At 42.2% G+C, this 27,743-nt stretch overlaps 1 protein-coding gene and 1 pseudogene across 4 annotated transcripts in view; both read left to right on the forward strand.

Annotated features, from left to right (window-relative positions):
- Positions 1-14,864, forward strand: part of LOC141584008 (heterogeneous nuclear ribonucleoproteins C1/C2 pseudogene) — a 30,915-nt pseudogene extending 16,051 nt beyond the window's left edge.
- The window catches only part of SHROOM3 (shroom family member 3), a 379,671-nt gene that overhangs the window by 199,540 nt on the left and 152,388 nt on the right, over positions 1-27,743 (forward strand). The window lies entirely within an intron of this gene.

Consider the following 27,743-nt stretch of genomic DNA (forward strand, 5'->3'; position numbering starts at 1 on the left):
ACCTGTAATCACATTTTGGGAGGCAGGCGGATCATTTGAGGTCGGGAGTTTGAGACCAGCCTGACCAACATGGTGAAACCCCCATCTCTACTAAAATGCAAAAATTAGCCAGGCCTGGTGGCAGGTGCCTGTAATCTCAGCTACTTGGGAGGCTGAGGCAGGACAATCACTTGAACCCAGGAGGCGGAGGTTGCAGTGAGCCAAAATCGAGGCACTGCACTCCAGCCTGGGCAACAGAGTGAGACTCCCTCTCAAAAATTATATAATAAATAAAATGGGAGTAAAAACCTTTACCTCCAGAGTTCCTGGGAGTATAAACTACATGCATTATACATTAAATTGCATACATAGTATTGTAGTGGGTAGCTGGCAGGAGTCCAGAAAATGCTATAGCAGCTTGCAGGTAGTGGTCTTGGTATGCTAAACTCTTGACTCTGACAGTTTGCCTATTATTTACCAAATCAGCTTACTAAGCCTCAATTTCAAAATCTTCAAAAATGGCAGGAAAACTCTGTGTGTGTGTGTGTGTAATATTTATATTTATGTGTGTGAGAGAAACGTTTGAGATTTGCAGTGCGCTCAGGAATATAAAGCATTCTGGGAAAAAGATGTTACTCAAATGCAATACTGGTCATTTCCTCCAGTTTTATTGACTAAAAGCATCAGTTGCAACATCTCAAAATCTGATCTATTTCTGTTTTATGGAATTAAAGCTTGATTTAACGCATGTCTTATGGTCTTTCTGGGTCTAGGAGATGAACAGACCAAAGTGGAAATAAACAAAAGCCAGGAATCTTAAGCTAGAATGTTGAGAACTATTCACTCCCACACCCTGAGGAATTTATGACCAGTAAGTTGCTCTCTAATGAGCACAGAACAAGAGCATTGCATCTTCTCTTAATTAGTTTGACAGATACTCATTTAAATTTGAAAAGATTCCCAGACTTTGGATAGCAAAGGAAAGTCTTGAATTCCTTTTGCATCTTAATTCTGTTTTTGTTGTGGTGGCTCTGGGGAATGTCAATATCTGAAGACAAATAAAAACTCATGTCTTCATCCTGGGACCTCCACATTTTCTATTTATTACTGGCCACAAACCACCAGGTTTCAGTTTGCAGCTGTAAAGTCTAACACAAAAGCAACAGGTTTTGCAATAATGCTGTTGGGCCTCGTTTCTATGAGGGGTGGATTTTTTTTTTTTCTCTTTGTTAATAAAGGACAGAGTTTCAAGGCAGGCTTTAAATAGCTGTCTTTACATCAGAATAAGTCACTGCGTGGGCATCATGAAACTATGAATTGTTTTTACCCATAGGGCATAGTTACCACCAGCCCTTGGTAATCCATGGAAATGAGTAATTGGGAGACCTTATATAATCCTAAGCCCCACTCCCGCCCTTTTTTTTTTTTTTTTTTTTTGGAAACAGAGCTTTGCTTTTGTTGCCCAGGCTGGAGTGCAGCAGCGCGATCTCAGCTCACTGCAACCTCTGCCTCCCAGGTTCAAGCAATTCTTCTGCCTCGGCCTCCCAAGTAGCTGGGATTACAGGCATGTGCCACCACACCCGGCTAATTTTTGTAGTTTTTTAGTAGAGATGGTGTTTCACCATGTTGGCCAGGCTGGTCTCGAACTCCTGACCTCATGATCAGCCCACCTCAGCCTCCCAAACTGCTGGGATTACAGGTGTGAACCTCCGTATCCAGCCCTCCTAAGCCCTTTTAACCGGCAATAATAGTTATGAAGGTTGTTAAAATATAGCAAGAGTGCTAATGATATACTTCACTTTATCATGCTTTAACTTCTAGCTGTGCAGGCTGTTCACTCCAAAACAGTGCCCAGTTGGGTAGCATCAGGGGCTTGGCTTGCAACCCACCCCACTTCAGTGGCCTGGCCAGGCATCTGTGAGGCTGACTGCATAGGCTTGAGGGATCCTTCTCCTGCACACAAAGAAAAGCCCCATATGGGCTGGTCGTGGACCAGACTGAATATTGCTGCTATTGGTCCAAACATACACTACCTTGGGAAGAAGGCACAACATTTGCCTAATCTACCAAAGCTCAGTTTTTAACTCTCAAGGGAGCGAGTTCGTTTATCAGTGAGCCTGGTCCAGCTTCCCTTTGGCAAGTGCCCCATTTCCGGTCTCTCTCCTTTCACTACCATTTTCCCCATTACCTTAGAGCAGATTCCTTTTAATCAATCAACTCATCTTAATGAAGCCAGAATATAACATTCAAGGAAAGGGGGCTGGTATCTGAGTTCTGATTTAAAGAAAAAGAGGCAGAGCTTGCAAAGCATCACCTTTTGTTATCTCAGTCCATTGGCCTGGTCATTAGATTATACTCTCTGGAAAACTGATTTGATTGATTGGACAGAGATGGTATAGCATAGCAGCATAGCATAGCATAGCATAGCATAGCATAGCATAGAGCATAGCATAGCACAGTGTCAGGTCAGAAGGCCTGGGGGAAAACTCCTGCTTTTCTGCTTAGTGGAATAACCTTGAGCAAGTTAATTCATCTCTTTGAGAATCCATTTCCTCCTTGGTAAAACAAGAATGATAATATGAGGCTTGGGTGAGTTAGTACATGTAAAGTGTTCAACACTCTCGCTGTGGAAAGCAGTGGTTCTCAAACTGGACCAGCAGCATTACCAGGGAACTTGTTAGAAATGCAGATCTTAGGTCCCAAATAAAACTTAGGGGTACAGGAGAAAACACTTGCAAATATTATGTCTGACAAGGTGTTAATATCCAGAATATATAAAGAACTCCAAAACTCAACAACAACAAAACAAGCAACCCAATTAAAAAATGGGCAAAGGGCTTGAATAGACATTTTTCCAAAGGAGATATGCAAATGGCCAATAAGCACATGAAAAGATGCTCATCACTGATCATCAGGGAAGTGTAAATCAAAATCACTGTCAAACACACAGAAAATAACAAGTGTTGGCAAGGTTATGGAGGAATTGGAACTCTTGTACGCTGTTGGTAGGAATATAAAATGGTGTGATGGTATGAAAAACAGTATAGATATTACTCAAAAAATTAAAGGTAGGCTTACCATATGATCCAGGACTCTATTTCTAGGTATACACCCAAGAAAACTGAAAGCAGAGTCTCAAAGAGACATGTGTCCACCCATGTTCATAACGTTATTCACAATAGCCAAATGACGAAAGTAGCCGCAGTGTCCATCAATGGATGAATGGATGAATGGATAAACAAAATGTGGCACACATATACAATGGAATATACTCAGCCTTAATAAGGAGTGAAATTCTGACACATGCTACATGACACAAGGTTCATAAACGAACCTGGAGGACATTACACTAGGCAAAATAAACCAGTCTCACACACATACAACTATGTGATTCCATTTACATGAGGTACCTAGAGTAATCAAACTCATAGAGACAGAAAGTAGAATGTTGGTTGCCAGGGTCAAGGGGTTTAGAGAAATGGGGAGTTATTGTTTAGTGGGTACAGAGTTTCAATCTTGCAAGATGGAAAGAGTTCTGCAGATGAATAGTTGCAATGATTGTATAACAATGTGAATGTGCTTAACAATACTGAACTATACACTTAAAAATATTTCGGATGATCATCCTTATGTGTATTTGACCACAGTTTTAAACAGACACTCAATGGTGGGGCCTAGCAATCTGACAATCTGAGTTGTAATACTTCCTCTAGGTCTTTCTTTTTTTTTTTTTTTTTTTTTTTTAAGATGAAGTCTCACGCTGTTGCCCAGGCTGGAGTGCAGTGGCATCATCTAGGCTCATTGCAACCTCTGGCTCCCAGGTTCAAGCAATTCTCTTGCCTCAGCCTCCTGAGTAGCTGGAATTACAGGGGTCTGCCACCATGCCTGGCTAACTTTTTTGTATTTTTTTTAGTAGAGATGGGGCCACTGACTGGACCCCTCTAGGTAGTTCTAATACTTTCTCAAATTTGAGAAACACTAATGTAGCGTAAGTGTTTAATAAATGGTGGCTGATATCAGCCAGGTGTGGTGGCTCACACAGGTAATCCCAACACTTTGGGAGGCCGAGGTGGGCAGATCACTAGAGGTCAGGAGTTCAAGACCAGCTGGGCCAACATGGCTAAAACCTGTCTCTACTAAAAATACAAAAATTAGCTGGGTGTGGTGGCAGGCACCTGTAATCCCAGCTACTCAGGAGGCTGAGGCAGGAGAATCACTTAAACATGGGAGGCAGAGGTTGCAGTGAGCCGAGATTGCACCATTGCACACCAGCCTAAGAGACAAGAGTGAAACTCCATCTCAAAAAAAATTAAGAATTAAAATAAGGCCGGGCGCGGTGGCTCAAGCCTGTAATCCCAGCACTTTGGGAGGCCAAGGCGGGTGGATCATGAGGTCAAGAGATCGAGACCATCCTGGTCAACATGGTGAAACCCCGTCTCTACTAAAAATACAGAAAATTAGCTGGGCGTGGTGGCGCGTGCCTGTAATCCCAGCTACTCAGGAGGCTGAGGCAGGAGAATTGCCTGAGCCCAGGAGGCGGAGGTTGCGGTGAGCCGAGATCGCGCCATTGCACTCCAGCCTGGGTAACAAGAGCGAAACTCCGCCTCAAAAAAAAAAAAAAAAAAAAAAATTAAAATAAAAAAACTATATAAATGGTGGCTGATACCATTACAATAGTAGTTATTATTATTATGTATCATCAGTGACATATAAATAGTGCTCAATATAGTTCAATTTCTAGTACATTTCTTGATTTTCTAATTTTGAAAATTAGTCATATTTGGAAAATTTTACTAAGTGAATTGGGATATACAATTAACACTTCTCTAACCATTCAACATTTAGGAAAACTTGTATATGTTTTTAATTTCCTGGTAACTGAATGGAGAGGGACAGTAACTTCATTTCTGGAATATACATTGAGCCTTACAAAGTCAAATAATCCTTTGTTCAGGCCTCTAAATACATCATAGTCAATACAGACAATCTGTTTTGGCTTTTTTGTTTGTTTATTTTTTTAGAGACAGGATCTTGCTCTGTCAGCCAGGCTGGAACACAGTGATGTGATCACAGCTCACTGTAACCACGAACTCCTGGGCTCAAGCAACCCTCTTGCTTCAGCCTTCTGAGTGGCTAAGACTATAGGTTTGTGACACCATGCCCAGCTAATTTTTATTTTTATTTTGCAGAGATGGGGTCTTGCTATGTTGCCTAGGCTGGGCTCAAAAGATTCTCCTGCCTCAGCCTCCCAAACTGTTGGGATCACAGGCGTGAGCCACTGCAACTGACCATCAGAATCAGTATCTGATCATGTTTCTCTTCAGGATCATAAGTCTTTTTTTAAAATAATGTGAACAACCAAATTATGTTGTAGACCCTTAGTTTCCTTTCAAATGACCCCATTCTATCAAAATAGGTGAGACATTAAGAGCAGTGTTAGCACGAGGTCAGGGGTTTGAGACCAGCCTGGCCAACATGGTGAAACACTCTCTCTCCTAAAAATACAAGGAAAAAAAAAATTAGCCGGGCATGGTGGCTGGCGCCTGTAATCCTAGCTACTTGGGAGGCTGAGGTAGGAGAATTGCTGGAACCTGGGAGGCAGAGGTTGCAGTAAGCTGAGATCGTGCTACTGCACACAATCCGGGTGACAGTGCATGACTCCATCTAAAAAAAAAAAAAAAAAAAAAAAAAAAAGGCAGTGCTAGCAGGCAATTAACTCTTTGTGCCTAACCACCACTTCCTAACATTTACCTAAATATATAGTCTAGAATATCATATGCTTACACCCTTATGTATTCTGTCTGGAAGTAATAATATAAAAGATAGCATTAATTTACTTTTTTTCATTAGATGCTACCGAACTGTTAACATGTTATCAGCCTTGAGTTTAGATGTTCAAACTTGTGTCAGGCAGCTGTTGCTACCTGGTACCCATTTTATTTTATTTTTATTTATCTTTTGGAGGGCAAGGAGGGAATGGCTTTGAAAAATCTCCTAGGCAAGAAAGAAGCCTTTTCTGCAAGGAAAATGGATTGTACTTTGTTTTCCTTCATAAAGGGTAATGAGGATATAATCTCAAAGCTACGCTTGACCATCATCTGTCAAACTAAAACAAATAAGCCAATGCCCGTCTTTCCTTATTGTAAAACTAGACCAGAAGATAACCATCGTTGTGTAGCCAAAGAAAACCACCCTCATTTCAGAAAATGTTTACTTTTTCACTCTCATTGAGTGATATGCCATCAAGGTATGAGTTAGACCTTGGCATTTTGTGGAAAGGTTTTCTTTGTTTAGCAAAACCACAGCTGTTCATTTCTGGTAATTCTGAATTTCCTAAAAAGTGGCCATAGCTTCTGAATTTGATTTTTAGTAATCTTTAGCAGACTGAGAATTTTTCTGATTTGAAGATTATATTGAAACACCAAAAAAAAAAAAAAAAAAAAAAGAGTGGTTTGTGTTTTACCTTATGTATTAATGTGAAATTTAGAGATGAAGCCTCTTTGTTGCTGAAATAACTGCATCTCCTTGTTTGATGCTGTCCACTTTTATGTATTTCCTAAATATTCACAAATCTTGATACACTCTTGTAGTGGTTCTTATTTTGTTTGCATCTGTGTTTTTTTCCAGTAATGTACTTTTTTGGGAATCCACCCACAGCTTTTCCATGCTTTCTTCTGTAATTTGGCTTTTATTTTAAAATGCTTTTGGAGTCCCTGGGGGAATCCTGCTGTTACCCCTCTCTCCATCTCAAGGTTATCTCCCTATTCTGTTGAATGAGAGAGCCGAAGTCAAGCAGGTGAGTCAGGGATTCCTCGGTGTGCAGGCTCTCACTGATAAACATGTTTTCTCCAGACCCAGCTGGGGGGCTGAGACTGGGGCAATTGGTGACGAGAGGGGCTGCTACCATCCAAGTTCAGTAGCCTTCCCCCACATGAGAAACTATTTCACAACAATCTCAACCCGTTTGTCCTCCACTGTGGATAGGGAAGGGGGAGGGACTAGCTTAAAGAGTTCTAAGGTCATTTTTTTTCTCATTAAAAATATTGCAGTAAAGTATACATAACATTAAATTGACCATTTAAACCATTTTTAAGTGTATAATTTGGTGGCATTAAGGGCATTCACATTTTTGTCCAACCGTCACCACTACCGATCTGTAAGTGACTTGAAGATGATTTGTTTAAAGTCACTTCTTGCCTCAGTTCCCAAATTCCAGTTGACTGTGCTCTCTCTCTCTCTCTCTCTCTCTCTCTCTCTCTCTCTTAAAGTCTATGTTCTCATTTTGATTATTTAACTTGGAGAGTGAGAAGGATTTTTTTTTTTTTAACACCGCATGATGAATTGGTCTCAGTGGAATTCAAACGATCACGTTGTTTTGGTTATTTCTTATCAGGAATGCTGGATTTTTTTCTAAGAGCCACGGCAGAGGTGAAGGGGCAAAAGGGAGCCACCTCCTTTTGAGTCAATTAAGCAAAAGTGAGGAAATGGTTGGGTGATGGGAAATCATTCCTGGACATATATTCTCCGTGCTAAAGGGGCATCTGACACCCTGAAGAAACTGAGACCCCCAGTTTTTACGTAGTGAACCTTCTGCCTGCACTTTAGGGAAAACTCCTTACTGTTTTTATATTTGCTCTCCATTGATAAGAACTTCTTAAGGTCACAGTGTCCTTGGGTAATGAAGCCAGGCAGAGGAATGTTCTTTAATATTTACCTAGTGTGCACGGCACACCAGGAACTCTGCAAAAGATACACACGGAACATGCTCAGCCTCTAGCTCAGCCTGACTTGGGGAGACTTCCCGTCAGCCACACCCCATGCTGGCTCCAGCTTCTGGAGTTTCTGGGGAATCATACCTGAAGGGATTATCACCTTCACCCAGTATCCGGATCATCGGCCACAGAAGTTTGTTTGTTCAACACAGTCTGAATCAGTACCATGTTGAATAAAACACATTTTCCTTCTTGAAATATTCTTAGAACAATGTTTGCATTTTCCCCAAGGAAAAACTTGCTCAGACACAGTTTTTTCTGATCCAGATACCCTGCTCTCCTCTCATTGTTGGAAAACCCAAGTGTTTCTATTTCTGTACCCTAAACCCGCTCAGAGGGAATTCTGCCTGTTGATTTGGAGGTATTTTTCCCTTCTACATACGGATATGGCAGTATCATACATCTGAAGGAAGGAGCCAAATTTTAATCTGGGTACAGCTACGTGTATCCTGCTTCTCTCCTAAGGCAGGATTTTCTAGTCAAATCTCCGGCTAGTTGAAAGATGATATTAGGTATAGAACTAGTTCGTTTAACCAAAAAAGACATAAGTAGAAGCAGCGCTCATGATGCAGAACTATTTAAAACTTTGTAGAGACAATCTGAAGACCTAACTGGTGTGTTAGTCAATAAGTTTTAACACCCTTTAAATTGCTGATGAATCCCAGCGCCCAACATTAGGAGATGCTAAGTAGCTTCTAAAAGGATTACTGTCAGACTGAAAAGCATTTTCTTTCACCAGAGCTTTAGTGGTCTTCATATAAAATATCAGTTGCTATTATTAAACTTTCTACACTGAAAAATAATTTAGTATAATAATGATATTATTTCAAGCAAGATTTAGTTACATGTTAGAAATACTTTATAAAGTAAGCTGGGTGGGGTGGCTCGTGCCTGTAATCCCAGCACTTTGGAACACTGAAGTAGGAGTATCCATTTAGCCCAGGAGTTTGAGAACAGCCTGGGCAACATAGCAAGACCCCATCTCAATCAATCAGTTGATCAATAAGCTGGATGTGGTGGCATGCTCCTGTAGTTCCTCTACTTGGGAGGCAGTGAGGCAGAAGGATCACTTGAAGCCAGGAGTTTGAGTTTGCAGTGAGCTATACGTAGCCTAGGTGACAGAGCAAGACCCTGACTCTAAAAAACAAACAAACAAACAAAAAAACAAGTGAACACTATTGAATAACCAACTAAGATAGAGTCAAATCCATGTAATATCAGTCATCCTAGCATCTTGTGAGGTGGGTAAACACCAAGTCAGTCAGCTTCTATGTTTCAAAAACAAAAACAAAACTGAGGGAGAAGGGAGAATTCCCAGCATATGGAGCTGCTGGGAGCACTGTAGGATAGGTAGGTAGTCCAGTGCTCCTCCTCAGACGTCCCTAACTCCCACCTCACCACCGTGTCTGGTGCAGAGAACTCTTCTACAGTATTTCTGCTCACCCAGCCTCTCCTTGCATGGTTTCCCACGACTGGACAAGTCAGCTCATTTCTTATCTACATGGCTCTAATTGTTAGAGAGTTAAAACTGTGAGACCTCAATTCTCTGCCTTCAGTGATCACTGGCCATGCTCACAGCCAAGACAAGCTGCTATTGTATACTTCAAGTTTTAGAACACATGTGCAGAGCTCACATAAAGCATTTCCCATGGATTGTTTGTATTTTAGTAGAGTTGCAAGGAGTCAAGTACCAACAGTACATGAGAAATGTCTCATCCATCGCATTAATGCCTCCTTTCCTTTGATAAAAAGCCCTCAGGTGGTCTTGGGAACATAGTACAGATGCACAGGTCGACATGGAAATTGGAAAACTCAGATAGGACTTTGATGGACGTCAACCATTCAAACCTGAATCTTCCACTCGGCTCCTCCTGTTATGATGTTGATAGGAAGGAAGAGAGGGTCATGCCTAGGTTCAAGTGAAGGGCATATCTGAGAAGAAGGCTGGGGGATAGCTGGTCACTCAGCTACAGCTTTTATCAGCGGTGCTGTATCCTCAGCTTCACTCCTGAGGAAATGGGATCAAGAACAACACAGTATCACTTTTGCTCAGCAAGCCACTAGAAGGCCAACCCCAGTATTTTACACATTGTAAAACAGATTTAATAGTCTGTGGCAGAAGCTTTGTAAACGTAAATGGCTGCAGGATCAGGAAAGAAACACAAATGAATGAAATGTTCCACGTACAAAATCTAAGTGGCCCTTTGTTCAAGAACACAATGGGGAGTGGTGAGGACTGGGGCAAACGGAGGACTCATGCCCCATCTAAAGGAGGATGCTGCTTCTCAACTCTAATAGGTTCTTTTTGTTTTCTTTCTATTTCTATTTATTTTTTATTTTACTTCGAATTCTGGGATACATGTACTGAACATGCAGGTTTGTTACATAGGTATTCATGTACCATGGTGGTTTGCTGCACCTAACAACCCGTCATCTAGGTTTTAAGTCCCGCATGCATTAGGTATTTGTCCTAATGCTCTCCCTCCCTTTGCTCCCCACCCTCTGACAGGCCCCAGTGTGTGATGTTTCCCAATAGGTTCTTATAATGAAGGAATGCAGATCCAGTGTTGCCAGAAATCTGGATTTTTAAGTGAACCATCCCAAATGACTCAATTTGGAATTTGAAAGCATTATGTGGAATAATATGGTATAGGCCAACCAAAACAAGTCTGGGAGTCAAATGCCATTTGCAGATGCTGGCCTAGGGTCAGAGGCTCATGGAGGAGTTGTGTCCTGAGAAAGGGCATTTAAGATGGGACTATGAAGGAGTCCAGATGGTTTTCCGCAATGGGCCTTCGCCATTCCCTTCCCCCTTCTCCAGAAAAAATACTGAGCTAAGCTCTGTGCCATCCCTGAAGAAATGCCTGTTGCCCTCTGAGATCAAGGAGCTTCTCGGGGTGCAGAGGAGGAAGCTAGCTGAGAATGGGAATGTGGGGCGTGGCTACACAAGCAGCAAGGACAGAGCATGAACACAGGAGACTACAGAGTTCTGGCACATTTGAAGACACGCCTAAACTCTTGCCATTAGAACCTTTAACATTTCCCCCTTTCCTAAAATCGTCCCTTTGCTTACTTCATATCGCCAGTACTGCCTTCAACCAAAAGCCTAGTTAATGGATTTGAAATGAATGCTCTCAAGTCTTAATACACCGTGTTACCTGCAATTTTGACTGACATATCCTCTCCAGGGGATCAGATGGGAAAGGTGCCTGACAGGAACACTGGAGAATTTCAGTCCTGATTTGAAATGAACGATTAAGCCAACTGATGCCGAAACGTGGTGTGTTCAGAGTTCTGCTGGAGGAATGCAGCGTTGTGCCTCTCCCCATTTATCATGCTGTTTACAAATCCTGTTAGAAGTTGAAAGTAAATTATCATCCTGCTGCCTAACTGCTGTTTTATAGCTAAGACTTTTAGAGGTGATCGAGCATGGACCCATCACTGTACTCGTGTGAAGGATCAGAGGGAAAGCCGTGTGGGGGAGGCGCCCAGGGCATGCAGAATACTTGATCTAGGAAAGTTGCTCACGGTCAGCTCTGGAAAGTGGGAAGCACCTCTTCTTCAGAACATTCCTGTTCCTGTTGAATGGCTTATAAAATGTGGGGTGTTTTACATTCACATTCACTGGGATTTGGAGTTTTGATCAGGAGACCAAAGGATTAAAGAATGGTCTGGTCCCTCAGTTTCAGATACATGAGTGGTGCATCAAGCGAGGAAGACAACGCCTTCGCTTCATGAAACTCCGTGCTAATCTCCCAGGCTTCTTGATCATCACATCTGAGGATGTTTATCTTAGAGGAGAGAAGACTCAGAGGAGTTGTGTCTGCCTTCTGATACTTGAAAAGACCATTATGGGAAAGCAGGATTAGACTCCAGAGGGCAGAATTAGGACCAATGGGTGAAAGCTAAAGGGAAAAGGAAGTCAGTTTGACATTAGGTTTGATATTAGAGTCTTTGAAAATACAAAAGGCCTGAGGTTGAACAACACCTTGGTGGCAGATGTTCTAAAAAAGAATATAGCATCATACGGAGGTTAGGTAGGATGTCCTGTTCTTATTTAACCTTGAGAGTCTATGATTCGAATCTGGTTTGGAATCTTGAATGGACCCACCCTCAGGCATTTCTGCTTCCGGGATTATAAATAATGTTTTAAAACAATCATCTGAAAAAAAGTATACAAATAATAGTCTGATTTGCACACACATGTTTATAGCAGCATTATTCACAATAGCCAAAAGATAGAAGCAACCAAGTGTCCATTGACAGATGAATGGATAAACAAAATATAGTGGATCATTCATATGTGTACACACACACACACACACACACACACACACACTGGAATATCCTTCAACCTTAAATGAAATTCTGACTCATGCTATCCCATGGGTGAAACTTGAGGATGTTATGCTAAGTGAAATAAGCCAGTCACAAAAAGACAAATAGTGTAGGATTCCAATTATATGAGGTACCTAGAGTAGTCAAACTCACTGAGACAAAAAGTAGAATGGTGGCTGTCAGGGACTAGGGAAGGGGAAAGAGAGAGCTGTTGCTTGATGGTGACAGTTTCAGTTTTGCAAGATGAGAAGCATTCTGTGGAGGGATAGTGGTGAGGGGGTGCAGCAATTACTATGAACTGTACACCAAAAAATGGTTCAGATGGTACATTGTATGTGTATTCTACCACAATTTAAAAATACCTAAAGAAATAAAAATAATTGGCCTACCAGCTGGGCCTCCCTCCTGCAGAAATTAACATGGAATAGATAGTGAAGATAAACAGGTCATAAAAGAGATACAAAATGTGAGAAAATCTGAGAAGTCAAAATTAAATGAATGTGTATTTAAAATCAGCCTACTTTGGATTTGAAAGGTAAAGTAGCACTGTGTTTTAACTGAATGAGTGTTACCCGCAGTGGTTAAGAGCACAGGCTCCAGAGCCAGAATCCTGGGTTCAAGTCCTGGCTCTGTCTTAGACTAGATGTTGGGAAAATGACTCAATCTCTGTGTGCCTCAGTTTCATTATCTCCAAAAATAGAGTTATTTGTGGAACAAGTAAAGAGTATGTATAAAACGTCTAAACCAAGCACGGCAGATTGTAGTAGATTAATAATGCTGGCTGTTGTTGTTATAAGGCAGAATGAGAGACTATGTTTACAGAGTTGACCTGATGTACTAAATTGTACCCATTTTCCCCTAAATAATATATTTAATTCAAATAATAACCATGTTGGTGTTTGAATGATATATAATACTTTAACTGAATATTTTTCTGTCCCAGTGGATGACATTATGAAAATTCTAAGAACGATGATATATTAATACAAAGAAGTTTGTGTAACCTAAAGAAATTTACTTTTGATCACAATCAGATATTGTTCAGGCTTCAACTTTGTAGACTTATGCTAAGATGTATGACTACTTCATTGCATTACAGAAATGTAATTTAATCATTTAAGGGTTTTTGGTTTGTTATTAAACTCTTAATTCTCTAAGGTATAGTGTGAGGCTAATAGTGTGTTCTGAGTTCTGGGAATTGGCCCACATTTATTGTACTTTTTAACCAATTAACACATAGCATATTAATTAAAATATAAAAACTAAATTTTTTTTTTTTTTGAGACAGAGTGTCACTCTTGTTACCCAGGCTGGAGTGCAATGGCACGATCTCGGCTCACCGCAACCTCCGCCTCCTGGGTTCAAGCAATTCTCCTGCCTCAGCTTCCTGAGTAGCTGGGACTACAGGCATGCGCCACCATGCCCAGCTAATTTTTTGTATTTTTAGTAGAGACGGGGTTTCACCACGTTGACCAGGATGGTCTCGATCTCCTGACCTTGTGATCCACCCACCTCGGCCTCCCAAAGTGCTGGGATTACAGGCTTGAGCCACCGCGCCCGGCCGAAAACTAAATTTAAGGTACTTGGCTACTCCTGTAAAAGCTGACATTTTTAACACTAAAATATTAACTGTTAGAATGACAGATTTTAAACTCATAGGTGTTTGTTTACTGTATGTTAGGTTTGAAAAGTATGTGTACATATATCTCCACATTAGTGTAATTTGAGCTGAGCTTAGAAACAAGATGCTGGAAAGCATGAAAAGTTGAACATTATAAACATAAACGTGGCTTGGTGCCATTGGCTCATGTCTGTAATCTCAGCACTTTGGGAGGCTGAGGTAGGCAGATCACCTGAGGTCAGGAGTTCGAGACCAGCCTGGGCAACATGGCGAAAACCCATCTCTACTAAAAATACAAAAATTAGGGAGTGGTGGCACACACCTGTAATCCCACCTACTCAGGAGGCTGAGGCAGGAGAATCACTTGAACCTGGGGATGTGAGGGGCAGTTGCAGTGAGCCAAGATCACTGCGCTTCAGCCTGGGCGACAGAGTGGGACTCCGTCTCAGAAGAAAGAAAAGAAAAAGAAACAACAGAATTTGATCACTAATTGTTTGTGAGGGATGTTTGAAGCTCATCGACTTGCGGAATTGTGAGATTATTAGTAGAAATGGGCAATCTGGGAAGATGGTCTGGGATTTTTTTGTTTGTTCTGGGTAAAGGTGATGATTTTGGTCTTGGAAAGGTCTTGGGCTCTGCCGATGAAGTGTCCAACAGGCAGTTGGAAACGTAGAACAAAGCCAGGGAGAGCATCCAAAGTAATGTTAGAGATACAGGCCTTATCTACATAGAGGGTGACCATTAAAGATGAGAATGAATGGAATGGGATCCATGGGGATGAGAACAGAAGTGCCCAAGAGAGGAGGGCTGGTACCTTGATACTTAGAGGAAGAAGTCGGCCGGGTGCGTGGCTCACGCTTATAATCCCAGCACTTTGGGAGGCCGAGACGGGTGGATCACGAGTTCAAGAGATCAAGACCATCCTGGTCAACATGGTGAAACCCGTCTCTACTAAAAATAAAAAAAAATAGCTGGGCATGGTGGCGCACGCCTGTAGTCCCAGCTACTCAGGAGGCTGAGGCAGGAGAATTGCTTGAACCCAGGGGACGGAGGTTGCGGTGAGCCGAGATCGCGCCATTGCACTCCAGCCTGGGTAACAAGAGCGAAACTCTGTCCAAAAAAACAAAAAAACAAAAAAAAAAAAAGAGGAAGAAGTCAATCTAGCACAGGTGATGGGTGGAGGAGTAATAAGAACACACTGTTTCAGAAGCCAAGGGAAGAAAGTTTTAGAGGGAATGGTAGGCAATGCCAACAGCAAGGGAGTGTGGAGACGCTGAGAAGAGGCAGGCGAATTTGGTAATTGAGGCAGAGCCGTTTGGACAAACTCAAAATCCTGACTCACATTAATAAATGTGAGTGGAGAATGGGGAGGCAGAGGCCGAAAGGACAGGGGTCTCTGTGGCGATGTCCAGCTCTAGAGGCAGTGAGAAGATGGGGACATATGGTCACCAGGCTGAGGGACCCCATGACTGCCTTCCTGTGTACTTGTCAGTCTTTCACCATACTGTGGAGGCATCTCTCCACTCTTTAATGACTCTTTTAAATCATTCAACAGTCACTTCTGCCCAGAGCAGATGAAAGGGCGAAGGGCACTTTTCCCTGGGGCAGCAAGAGAACAGCACCTTATCACCACCATGATGTGTTCTGAAGGGACCAGGGTTAAAACCCTCGAGCATCCTGCCCTCCAGGGAAATCTGGAAACCTGAGGCAGCCCCTTAGAACAGAAAGAATCCAGAAAAGTGAAACTGGTTTCAGTGGGATTTTGTGCTTTTCTCCATTGATTTTTAATTTCCATCTCCAAGAGCCTTTTATTGCAGAGTATTAAAAAAAAATCCTCCTGTCAGTCAAGGGCCGATTCTCAGCACTGCTGAAAGCCTCATACTGGGCCAACACCTGTCCCAGGAAGTTACTGAACGACAGGCTCAGGTGATCATCAGACTGTTCCAGAAACCCTGTTGGGAGCGCAAGAGTCAACTGGTACGTTAGACCAGCAGGCTGAACATGTCCCTCAGAGAGGTTGGACTAACGCTGATTAAGAGAAAACACAAACAGTACAAAGAAGGATTGCAAATAGAAATTATTTTACACATTTTTCTGATTCCCAGACCACCACCTTTGCACCAAAGTGAACTTGGGCTATTGAGCCTCAGAGGTTATTTATTTACATGCACTGTGGTTTGGGTGAAGCTTGATTTTCTCACCATCATTCTTCCTTCCACCTTAGGGAACAGACAGACTTTCTGTCACATTTTTATAAAGAGTAGCTGTCCTTGTGTTTTCAAAATTGGGCTGTGCCTCAGAAACAAAACAGAAATTACAAAGAAGTGTGTGAAATGAATCAGTGTGTTAGTATCTGAACTAATATGGAGTGTATGTTTCAGAACTGCATATTCAGCATGTGATACTGATCCCAGTTGCCTAAAGGACGTAGTTCCAGTGTTTTCCTTAAGTCTGAGACAGTTTGAATGTTCTTCCGTTCTTTATATCCCATTTAGTTTTGGGAGATTCGACGACTAAACCTAGTCATCCTAGGGCCACTCCTGTGCTTGATGTCAGAATTATGCATTTTCCCCTAGGCACTTTTGTGTGTGTGTGAATTTGTCTTTAAAGGACAGCCTCATCAGAATGGACTCATCTGGTACAATACTAGTTTGCAGAACGGTAGCTCTTGTATTCACTCTTATCTTCTTTTCCTGGAACCAGATCTTTTACTTGAATGTAAATAAAATGGTCCCTCTCAGCAAGGGAACATTCTTGACTCCTGTGGCAGGGAAGGAAGCCAGGCACTTGTAAATCTGTTTTCAAACGAACTGGTTCTTATGTTGTAAATATTTAACCATTCACCATAGTATTCCTACCAAAGTTTCCATTTGATCTTCAGTTCATTCCATTTCTCACAGACTGATAAAGGCTCTTTCACTTTCCAGAACTCTCTCAGCAAATACAGATTATATTTTTGGCTCAAGAAGGAACAAAAGATGGAATTTGGGAGGTATATTTTTTCCTTGGTTGAAGAAAGGAGACCATGGGGAGCTAATTCCACCAAGAAAGCATAATGGATGTCATGGTAAATCTTCATGATGTCCATGAATATTTTTATCATACCCTACCCTGTCTTTGCTTAAATTGCTACGGTGGTGGCTAAAGGCAAAGCTGGCTTTTTTTTCTTCTCAGTTTATAGTTTTGAGAGTCAGGAGGGAGGGACACTAACTGTAAAAGCTACTGAAGAGGGCCCAGGTGATCTTATCTCTTTAATGAAAATGACTGCAGAACAGCTTCCTTCCAACCTCTCAGTGATCTGGGCTCCTGAGTGTCCATTTCTCACTGGTGTTTGCTGTCAGGATGAAACTCTAGGAATGCATTAGGCAAAAGATTATGATTTACAGCTCACCGCTGTTTACCCTTTCAGTAATATATTTATTTTAGGGAAAAGACCTCCTTATAACACATTTTATGCTTTTGACTTACATTGTGACTCCTCTTTCAAGTTTGGGATATTTTGCTTCCAGGAGATGTCTTTTGGTCTTGTCTTTTCCTTTCCTTTCTTCTTCCTCTCTCCCCTCTTCCCTATAACAAGTATCTCCTGCTACCCCAAGTCTGTGGACAACAATGCAGAAAGTCAACCCAAATCCAAAAGTCTAAGCTGAGTACACCAGCTTTAGGAATGTCTGCTGTCACTTGGACTACAAATGACTTTTAAGGTGAAAGACCGTAAGCATGAGTCAGATCGGAAACATGACCTCGTAGAGCCAGTCTGTCTACCTGGCCACTTTGCAGTTTATAAAACTTGACTTCCAACTAGAAAGTTAATTGCCAGAGGTTCCAAGGAAAGCACTGGGCTACCACTTCTTCACTTACTACACAGCCCAAATCGTGATCTGGCTCTTTTCACGCAGTCAGCAAGAACATTCTGTATCTTCCTTATCCAATATGCACAAGTATTTCTTTGAAGAAACATAACATTTTAAAGGTTCTTATTCAATTAAAACTTCCTAAATAAAGCACTTTTTTCCCCATTAACTGACAAATATGTTACAGAACTAATTTCTTTCAAGATTATTATGCCTCGAAATCTTTTTCTGTCTCTTCCCTATTTAGCTTTCGATTTGCACAAAACACCCAAGTATTTTTCAGCAATGTGAGCTGAGAGTGTGGAATTGAAAGAACATTCCTGGGATTTGAAATGAGAGATCTGGTCTTGGCGGGGAAGGGGACAAATATATTCCTTGCATACTCAGATGTGCCATAACTGAGGATTCTACGTTTTCTTTCTAAAGCATGCATTGGAGATGGTTTATTTCTGAGAGAAATTTTTACTTACTTTTGTTTGCTTTTAACCGCTAGCATGTTAGTACTGGTCATTCTTGAACATGGATTTTAAATGTAGGTTATTTTAGTTTTTCTAACCAAATATTTTTCAAATATCCACTTACGTTGGAGAGAAAAGGATGTTCCAAAACAGTTACCTATAGTTTTAAACACATCAATAAAATGATCATAAAACCTTCACATGTGCTCTTTATTTCTCATTAAATTCCGTGGGGAAAGGCAATGGCGGGCATACAGTTTTCCGACGTTCCAGCCTGCTGCACTCCTGTCCTTCCGTCATCTGGGGCCACCTGTCTGTGATCGCTGTCTTGTGCTTGCTCAGAGAGGTTTTCTTTTGGATGCTTTGTCTGCTCTTGGTCTTGTGGCTTTGACACCGAAGCGCTGTTGTCTACAAAAGACAGTACATTAGAGCGCCAGAGTTCACTCAGCTGCCTGCTTTGCTCCTGTGGTGACTTCATTCTTGGGAAGTTTTTAGGTTTCCTGGGAGATGAAGCATGAGCAACATTTGCTCCAGCCTGAGTAATTTCAGAAGGCCTTGAGTCCTGTTTTGTTATTCGGGTTTCCAAGGGTGGGTGAGGGGCATGAGAATTCCCAGCAGGGGCAGTCACCACTACGCATCAAAACTGGTATCCTGCGACTCTCTCACTTTTTTATAGAGAGTGGTTATCGTGGTGTTTTTAAAGTGGGGGTTGTGCCTCAGAAGCCAAACAGAAATTATAAAGAGGTGTCTGAAATGAATCAATGTGTTAACATCTGAACTAATATGGAATGTGTATGTTGTATATTCCTGAGCGGCCTCAAATTCTTGTAGGATTTAATGATACTGAACATTGGAAAGATTGAATGAAAGCCAGATAAGACTTGTCATATTTACAAAATTTTGTGATGTGGTCTACAATGGATTTTAATATTTTTCTGCGTTAAAAAGAATAATGGCATATGATTTCTAATGTTTGCTTTTATGACCTATTGTTTCTTCATTAACCTCAGTACAGTGATATTATATTATTATTGGAATTGAAAAGGTTCCCTATGTGAGCCTTGCTTGGTAATTCAAGTACCCTTGAATTGTATAAGGAGAGCACAGATATTTTAATGCCAGACTCCTGTTTATGCAGTACTTTGGGCTGTAGTTCCTGTGTTAATTGAGATGGTCAGCCAAATCTTTGCTTTGCCAGGAACCAAAATAATTTCCAAACTACAATGGCAGTATAGTTACAGTTTCAGCTTCGTCAGTTCCAAAGTAAATTCTAATAGGTGATATCAAACATAGTTTAAAATTTCCAGCTGAGAAACTATAGGCTTTAAATTTTTTTGTTTTCAAATTTTTTACCTAACCCCAAATAGCTTGCTACTTGGTTTTATACAGCTATGCCAAAATAAAATACAAGAGAACATTCTTCTTCTGGGCATATAAAACGAATCTTCTCATTTTCAACAATGATAACCAGTCTCTCTGTCTGCCTCCCGCTCCCTCAACCCCTCGCTTCCCTCCATCTCCTTCCCCCTCTTTACTCCCTCCTCCTGTCCACCCTCTCCCTGTGCTTTCTTGCATTACCTAAAGCCCTCATTGCTCCACATCTCATCAAGATAAAGTCAAGATTTTTGTTTTGTTTTGTTTTGTTTTGTTTTGAGATGGAGTCTGTTTTGTTGCCCAGGCTGGAGTGCAGTGGTGCAATCTCGGCTCACTGCAACCTCTGCCTCCCAGGTTCAAGTGATTCTCCTGCCTCAGCCTCTTGAGTAGCTGGGATTATAGGTGTGTGCTACCAGGCCCATCTAATTTTTGTAGTTTTAGTAGAGACGCAGTTTCACCATGTTGGTCAGGATGGTCTCGAACTCCTGACTTCACGATCCACCCGCCTCAGCCTCCCAACGTGCTGGGATTACAAGTGTGAGCCACTGTGCCTGGCCAAGTCAAGATTTATGCATAATACTGCATAATTGATGCATAATAGAGGCATTTCTCTCCAGCCTCATACCTGACCACAGCCTCCTTCCTTTCCTACTTCACACTCCAGTCACTCAGAACCACGTTCAGTGCCTGAGCATGCCACACTTTCTCCCTCTTCCTGTGTGTTACTTCTCTAACTAGAAGGCTCATCCTCCCCTCCCTAAAGGCTGGCAAGTATTCTCGCAACATCCTATCTTTGTTTACCCCTATAACTAACCATATTGTATTTAAACTTCTCTCTTCCTCCTGAGACTCTAAGCAACTTGTGAGCAAGGACTGTTTCCATCTCACTCACCATTGTACTTAGAGCCTACCACAGTGCCTGGCATATAGTAGCTATTCAGCGCATATTTGTTGAAGGCTCAGTTGAGTCTGGTTGTCACTCAGCTTGCTTTGTACATAGAGAAATCTTTTTACCTTTTAGTTTATTGTTGGAGGGAATAGAGCAGAGAGCAGAATGAGCCCTGTGGTGTTTTACGACTCTGCAGGAGGCAGCTCTTTATAGCATTATACAGATTTCAAAGGGAAGCACAAAAGAGGTGTGATGAGGAAGCACATAGGTAGGGCTGAGTCATCAGGCTAACCCTAATTCATGTCAAATTCCATGCTGGGAAATCCAAAGAAAGGAAAATCACTCTCCAAGTGGCAGAAATGATAGTAGGATTTTTTTTTTCATCTCTAGGTGAAGATTGTTTTAAAATCTGCCTCCAGTCTGCTACATTAATTCTATTTGTCTGAATATTGATTGTGAGTATTTAAATCAGACAAACTGTTTCACAAATGCTGCTTGCTGCTACATTTCCACCAAAAAGGTGGCTTAAAACTGTTCTTTCTTTTTTTTTTTTTTTTTTTTCAGACGGAGTTTCGCTCTTGTTACCCAGGCTGGAATGCAATGGCGCGATCTCGGCTCACCACAACCTCCGCCTCCTGGGCTCAGGCAATTCTCCTGCCTCAGCCTCCTGAGTAGCTGGGATTACAGGCACGCGCCACCATGCCCAGCTAATTTTTTTGTGTTTTTAGTAGAGACGGGGTTTCACCATGTTGACCAGGATGGTCTCGATCTCTTGACCTCGTGATCCACCCGCCTCAGCCTCCCAAAGTGCTGGGATTACAGGCTCGAGCCACCGCGCCCGGCAAAACTGTTCTTTCTTAAACTATTCCTTCTTAAATATATATGCCCATCATCTGTCTCAGACACTGCTTATCATTCATCCCCAAGTTGTACTAAGAAAAATTTCACATGACCGTGATTGCAGTTCTGAAATTGCTGGGATTATGAAATGTAATCTTAGTTTAACATGCACAGGTAGAATTACCTAAAGTAGCTGCCAATTATTGAGTCAATGCCAGGCATTTTATTTGCATTATCTCTGATTATCTCATCAACCCTGACAGGTGGGTGGTATGGTCCCTCTTGACAGAGGAATGAATTGAGGCTCACAGAGGTGAAACGCCTTGGCCATGGTCACCTAGTAAGTGGTAAATCTAGGATTTGAAACTTGGTCTCTTGGTCCAAAAGCCCCTTTCTTTATAGTATATTTCTCTTCCTCAACGAAAGCATCATTGTTTTCTCAGGCATTGAATGTTTGTACACGTCATTTTAGAATACTTTTCTTTGTATATACCATGATGACATCATAGCTAATGGGCCATCAACAGCAGCATTGCCTTCTTGAATTCATGCCCTCAGACAGCCTTGACAGAACTTTAGGATTTCAATCAAGCTGTTGGAAGTCTCCCTACAAAGCCCACTTGATTAGGAATTGCCAAACAGATGAGTCTACAATTGTGTTTTCCAGATTCTGCAGCCATATTACAGTATGTAGATTGCATGTGGCCACGTCATATTATTTGCTTCTGTTGGGATCATATCACTTTGGGGGATGTTAGTATGGGCTTTTCCCCTGAACATCATTCTCAGATTTTCTCCCAATTTCCAGACTCAGGAGGTAAACCTATGAACTTCTGGAGAGCAGCCTGCAGAGGGAGATCCTAGGGTTCATGTAAAGCTTACAAAATACTCTAAATCTCTTGGGTCCCGACTCAGACCCTTCAGAACTGTGGTTTTATTTCTAGAATAAGTTACAACCCAACAGCCATGTCTTTAGAGATTTGTGGCTGAATTAGTTCTAATGTTGTAAGAAAACTAAGTTTCAGGTCTCGTAGACATGCTAGTGAGATGTCCACTGGGTGATTCTACACAATATTGTGTTCTCTATTGTTTATATTCTGTACATGATGGAGGTGACAAGGATTTAGGGTGAATGCCTATATTAAGCTCTCTGGAAGTCAACTGCGAAGAAAGTCAGCAACTTACCTTCCCAAAATTATCCACAAAGCCTATGATTATCATAGGTTTAAAGGCATACATATTCCTCTGTTTTGCAAAAGGTTTTTTTTTTTTAAGAAATGGGATCTTGCTATGTTGCCCAGGCTGGAAGGTAGTGGCTATTCATAGGCATGATCATCATGCACTGCAGCCTTGAACTCCTGGTCTCAAATGATCCTCCTGCCTCACCCTCCAGGTAGCTGGGACTGCAGGTGTGTGCCACCATGTCCAACACAAAAGTCTTACTATTGATTTTTTTTTTTTTTTTTTTTTTTTGAGGCAGAGTCTTGCTCTGTCATCAGGCTGGAGTGCAGTGGCACGACTTTGCCTTACTGCATCTTCTGCCTCCTGGGTTCAAACGATTCTCCTGCCTCAGCCTCCTGAGTAGCTGGGACTACAGGCACCTGCCACCATGCCCAGCTAAGTTTTGTATTTTTAGTTGAGATGGGGTTTCACCATGTTGGCCAGGATGGTCTTGATCTCCTGACCTCATGATCCACCCACCTTAGCCTCCCAAAGTGCTGGGATTATAGGCGTAAGCCACCATGCCTGGCCTTGACTTTTATTCACAAAGGTAATTAAAAAGCTGAGGCATTCACTCCAACTTATAGAAGCTATAAATATTAGCCCCAAGTGAGTTACTATAATTCAACACTGGCAACCTCCCCTTTGATGCAGATGTCATTTCAGATGATTCCTCTTCTTTTCTCTATCCTGGATTACCATGTAGGCTTTTTGAAAATAGAAATCCTACTTTATGACAGTTTGGGCAGACTAGCAGGTCTGTATGAAAATATAGGCATGATTTCCCCAAAAGAAACCTAGAAATGAATGGCTTAAAAAATTTTTAGAAAGTGAGATACAGCCGGGCATGGTGGCTCAAGCCTGTAATCCCAGCACTTTGGGAGGCCGAGGCGGGTGGATCACAAGGTCGAGAGATCAAGACCATCCTGGCCAACATGGTGAAACCCCATCTCTACTAAAAATACAAAAAATTAGCTGGGCATGGTGGCACGTGCCTGTAATCCCAGCTACTCAGGAAGCTGAGGCAGGAGAATTGCCTGAACCCAGGAGGCGGAGGTTGCGGTGAGCCGAGATCGCGCCATTGCACTCCAGCCTGGGTAACAAGAGCGAAACTCCATCTCAAAAAAAAAAAGAAAAAAAAAGAAGAAAGTGAGATACAAAAAAATTGTAGAGTTAACATTGATATTAGGAAAGTAGCCCAGAAAGGGATCTTAGCTCTTATGTTAGCACAATATTCGGCTACTTCTTTCACTATTAGCAAATTAATTTATGTAGATCACTAGATTTTTCCCTGTTTCTGAAATCCTTGGTTCACCGGGGAAATAGCCTTAAAATCAAAGAGAGCAAGGTTCATCATTATATGTCACTGTGGTTCAGTGAGCAGGTTGGCTCTCTCATGTGATTCTTGATATGAGGCTGGGATCAACCAAGAGGAAATGTGAACAATGCTTGGCAAACCTTAAACAAATGAATAGTTCTCCAGGAAGTGAATGCAGTAAGGGCACAGATGCTGGGATTACTCCTAACCTGCAGTGATACCTGTCCTCTACTCAACAAATACTTACCGTATCTGTGCCAGGGATAAAACATGCCAAAAGCTCTGCCTTTATTGAAATTATATTCAGGGTTGGATATAGATAATAAGTGTTAAACATAACTACTTTGTAAGAAGTAATTTACATGAATATATAACTACTTTATGAAGAATATTTGAAGGGCATTTAAAAATTATAAATATTAAAATAAAAATATTCAAAGATTAGTGCATGGGAAAAAATGGAGAAGGGGATCAGGAGTTCTAGGACAGGAAAAAGGAGGACATAATTGAATTTATTTTATTTATTTTTTGATACAAGGGCTCACTTTGTCACCCAGGCTGGAGTACAGTGGTATGATTTGGGTTACTGCAGCTGGACCTCCAGCTCAAGTGAGCCAAAATTGCACCACTGTACTCTAGTGGTGAGCTCAAGTGATTCTCCCATCTCAGCCTCCCGTGTAGCTGGGACTACAGGTGTGTGCCACCATGGCTAATTTTTTTTTTTTTTTTGTATTTTTGGTAAAGATGGGGTTTTGCCATGTTGCCCAGGCTGATCTCTAACTCCTGAGCTCAAGGGAGCTACCCACCTTGGCCTCCCAAAGTGCTGGGATTACAGGAATGAGCCACCATGCCCAGCCAGGTTGTAATTTTAAATAAGGAGGTAAGGATAAGCCTCAATGCAAAAGCAACATTTGAAGGAGATGAGGATGGTAGCTATATGGACACCAAATAAAGGGAATTGTCTATGCAAAGGCCCTAAGGCCAGGACCCTGCCTAGTCTGTCTGAAAAAGAGCAAGAAGGCCACTGAGGCAGCAGCAGAGTGAGAGGGGGAGGATAGGACCTGATCAGATCCAAGAGGTAATGGGTGTTGTGTGGGGAGGAGTGTGTCGTACGGGGACTTGCAGCTCGTTGTAAGGACTCACTTTTATTCTGGTTGAAGTGAGAAAAGGTTGCAGGGTTTTGAGCAGACAATTGACATAATTTGGCTTCTATGTTAGAATAATCACTCTGGCTCTGAAGACTGGAGGTGAGGAGGTGAGAGCAAGGCAGGGATTCCAGGGAGGAGGCCGTGGGACAGATCCAGGACAGAGATGCTGGTGACTTGGACCTGGATCATAGCAGGGGAGATGGGAGATGCTGTTGGATTCCCAACAGCATCTGGATTTATTTTGAAGGTCAAAATAACAGTATCTACTGGAACATTAAATGTGGGATGTGAGAAAGAGAGGAGTCAAGCTTTTTAGACTTGAGTACCAGGTGGATGGAACTGCCATCAACTGGGATGAAAAAGATGGCAAGTGAAACAGGTGAGAAAGGTTTTTAGCACTGTAAATTGCATGTTAACTACTAAAATTGGGTGAAGATGTTAATGAGGCAGGTTGGTGTATGAATCTGGTGTTTAGAAGTGGAAACTAGTCTTGATGTGTGAATTTTGGAGTCCTCAGCATATATATGAACCATGAAATTTCCATGGAAAGTTGCTAATCCCTGGATATCCCATCTCTAGAAGTTGCAGCCAATGACACAGGACTTAGTCGTCCTCTGGTCAAGTTGACCGTGCCTTCTATTGCCTTTTTTTTTTTTTTTTTTTTTTTTTGAGACGGAGTTTCGCTCTTGTTACCCAGGCTGGAGTGCAATGGCGCGATCTCGGCTCACCGCAACCTCCGCCTCCTGGGCTCAGGCAATTCTCCTGCCTCAGCCTCCTAAGTAGCTGGGATTACAGGCACGCGCCACCACGCCCAGCTAGTTTTTTGTATTTTTAGTAGAGACAGGGTTTCACTATGTTGACCAGTATGGTCTCGATCTCTCGACCTCGTGATCCACCCGCCTCGGCCTCCCAAAGTGCTGGGATTACAGGCTTGAGCCACCGCGCCCGGCCAGCTATTGTCTTTTAACTACAAAAGCACGGCACTAGTCATAACCAGCTACAATCGCTAGTTTCATTGTTTTCTATTTACTGGTTCACCATATTTTCACACTGTGCACAGCTAGGACTAGGGGTCATCTACTAAAAGCCTCTCATTTTACAGATAAAGAAGAGTTAAAGGACTTGGGCAGGTCTACCGCCATTCGTTTCCTTCTTTTTTTTTTTTTTTTTTTTTTTTTGAGACGGAGTTTCGCTCTTGTTACCCAGGCTGGAGTGCAATGGCGCGATCTCGGCTCACCGCAACTTCCGCCTCCTGGGTGCAGGCAATTCTCCTGCCTCAGCCTCCTGAGTAGCTGGGATTATAGGCACGCGCCACCATGCCCAGCTAATTTTTTGTATTTTTAGTAGAGACGGGGTTTCACCATGTTGACCAGGTTGGTCTCGATCTCTCGACCTCGTGATCCACCTGCCTCGGCCTCCCAAAGTGCTGGGATTACAGGCTTGAGCCACCGCGCCCGGCCTTCGTTTCCTTCTAAGCAGGACTCAAGGTAATGGAACTCTCTCATGCATGAACTTTGGTGGCACCTGCATCCTGCAAAGTAAAAGAGCCATAGGCAAAGTTTAGCAGACCTGCTCTTGAAGGGAGAGTCGGAGAGCCTTCTGAGTCGCTCAGGCCAGGGATAAATCAGGGAGTGTCCATTGGATTACAGGAAACTAGGACATGGGGAAATCATTTTTTTTTTTCATTCAATCAGTCACAATAAAGTGATTCTTTTTTTTTTTTTCCCTTTTTTAAGAGAGGGGGTCTCGCTATGTTGCCTAGGCTGGAGTGCAGTGGCTATTCACAGACATCATCCCACTACTGATCAGCATGAGAGTTTTGCCCTGCTCCGTTTCAAACCTGGGCCGGTTCACCCCTTCTTAGGCAACCTGGTAGTCACCGCTCCCAGGAGGTCACCATATTGATGCCCAACTTAGTGCAGACACCCGATCGGCATAGCGCACTACAGCCCAGAACTCCTGGGCTCAGGAGATCCTCCCACTTCAGCCTCCTGAGTAGCTGGGACTACAGGCACGCGCCACTGTGCCCGGCAATAAAGTGATTCTTTTCTTATTAGACTGAGAAACTAAAGGAAGAAGGAGAAGAAAGAGAATATGGGTGACTCTGCCACCAACTTTTGATGATTCTTGATGATGAATCGGAGAAGCTGGAAAAAGCTAAAGGAACATAGAATTGAACATACTTTTTATTTGACTGTGATTACAATCAGACAAATATTCCACTTGAATTTGTCTCTAATTCCAGCACTTCCTTAGCTACTGTGAATTATTTGAATGGGCTGTTGAGTTCCAATGGGCCATTATGTATAATTTGTAAACTGCTATTACACATGGAGAGAATTAACTCATTCAACAGATATTCGAGGAGTGCAGGCATGGGAATTGTAGGGTAAATAAGATAGGTGAGGTATTTGTTTTCATAGAATTTACATTCTCATGGGAGCATACAGACAATAAATACATAAGCAAAGAAGTTAAGTTCTGACAGTAATAAGTGCTATGAAGAAAATGGAACAGGGTCTTGGGATAGAGAGATGAGCTGCGCTAATAGGAGGCTCAAAGGAGGATAGCTTTTTTTTTATATAGTGGCTTTTTTTTTTTTTTTGACAGTCTTGTTCTGTTGCACTCAGGCTGAAGTGCAGTGGTGCAATCTCGTTCACTGCAACCTCCGCCTCCTGGTTCAAGTGATTATCCCACCTCCGTTTCCCAAGTAGCTGGGATTAGGGGTGCCTGCCCATGCCTGGCTAATTTTTTATGTTTTTCTAGTAGAGACAGAGTTTCGCCATATTGGCCAGGCTGGTCTCAAACTCCTGGCCTCAGTTGATCCACCCACCTCAGCCTCCCAACGTGCTGGGATTACAGGCATGAGCCACCACACCTGGCCACAATGACTGGTGACATTTGAACTGAAGCCTAAATTGTAGGAAAGAACCA

Source organism: Saimiri boliviensis, chromosome 3 (assembly GCF_048565385.1).
Source record: "Saimiri boliviensis isolate mSaiBol1 chromosome 3, mSaiBol1.pri, whole genome shotgun sequence".
NCBI classification, from domain to species: Eukaryota; Metazoa; Chordata; class Mammalia; order Primates; family Cebidae; genus Saimiri; species Saimiri boliviensis.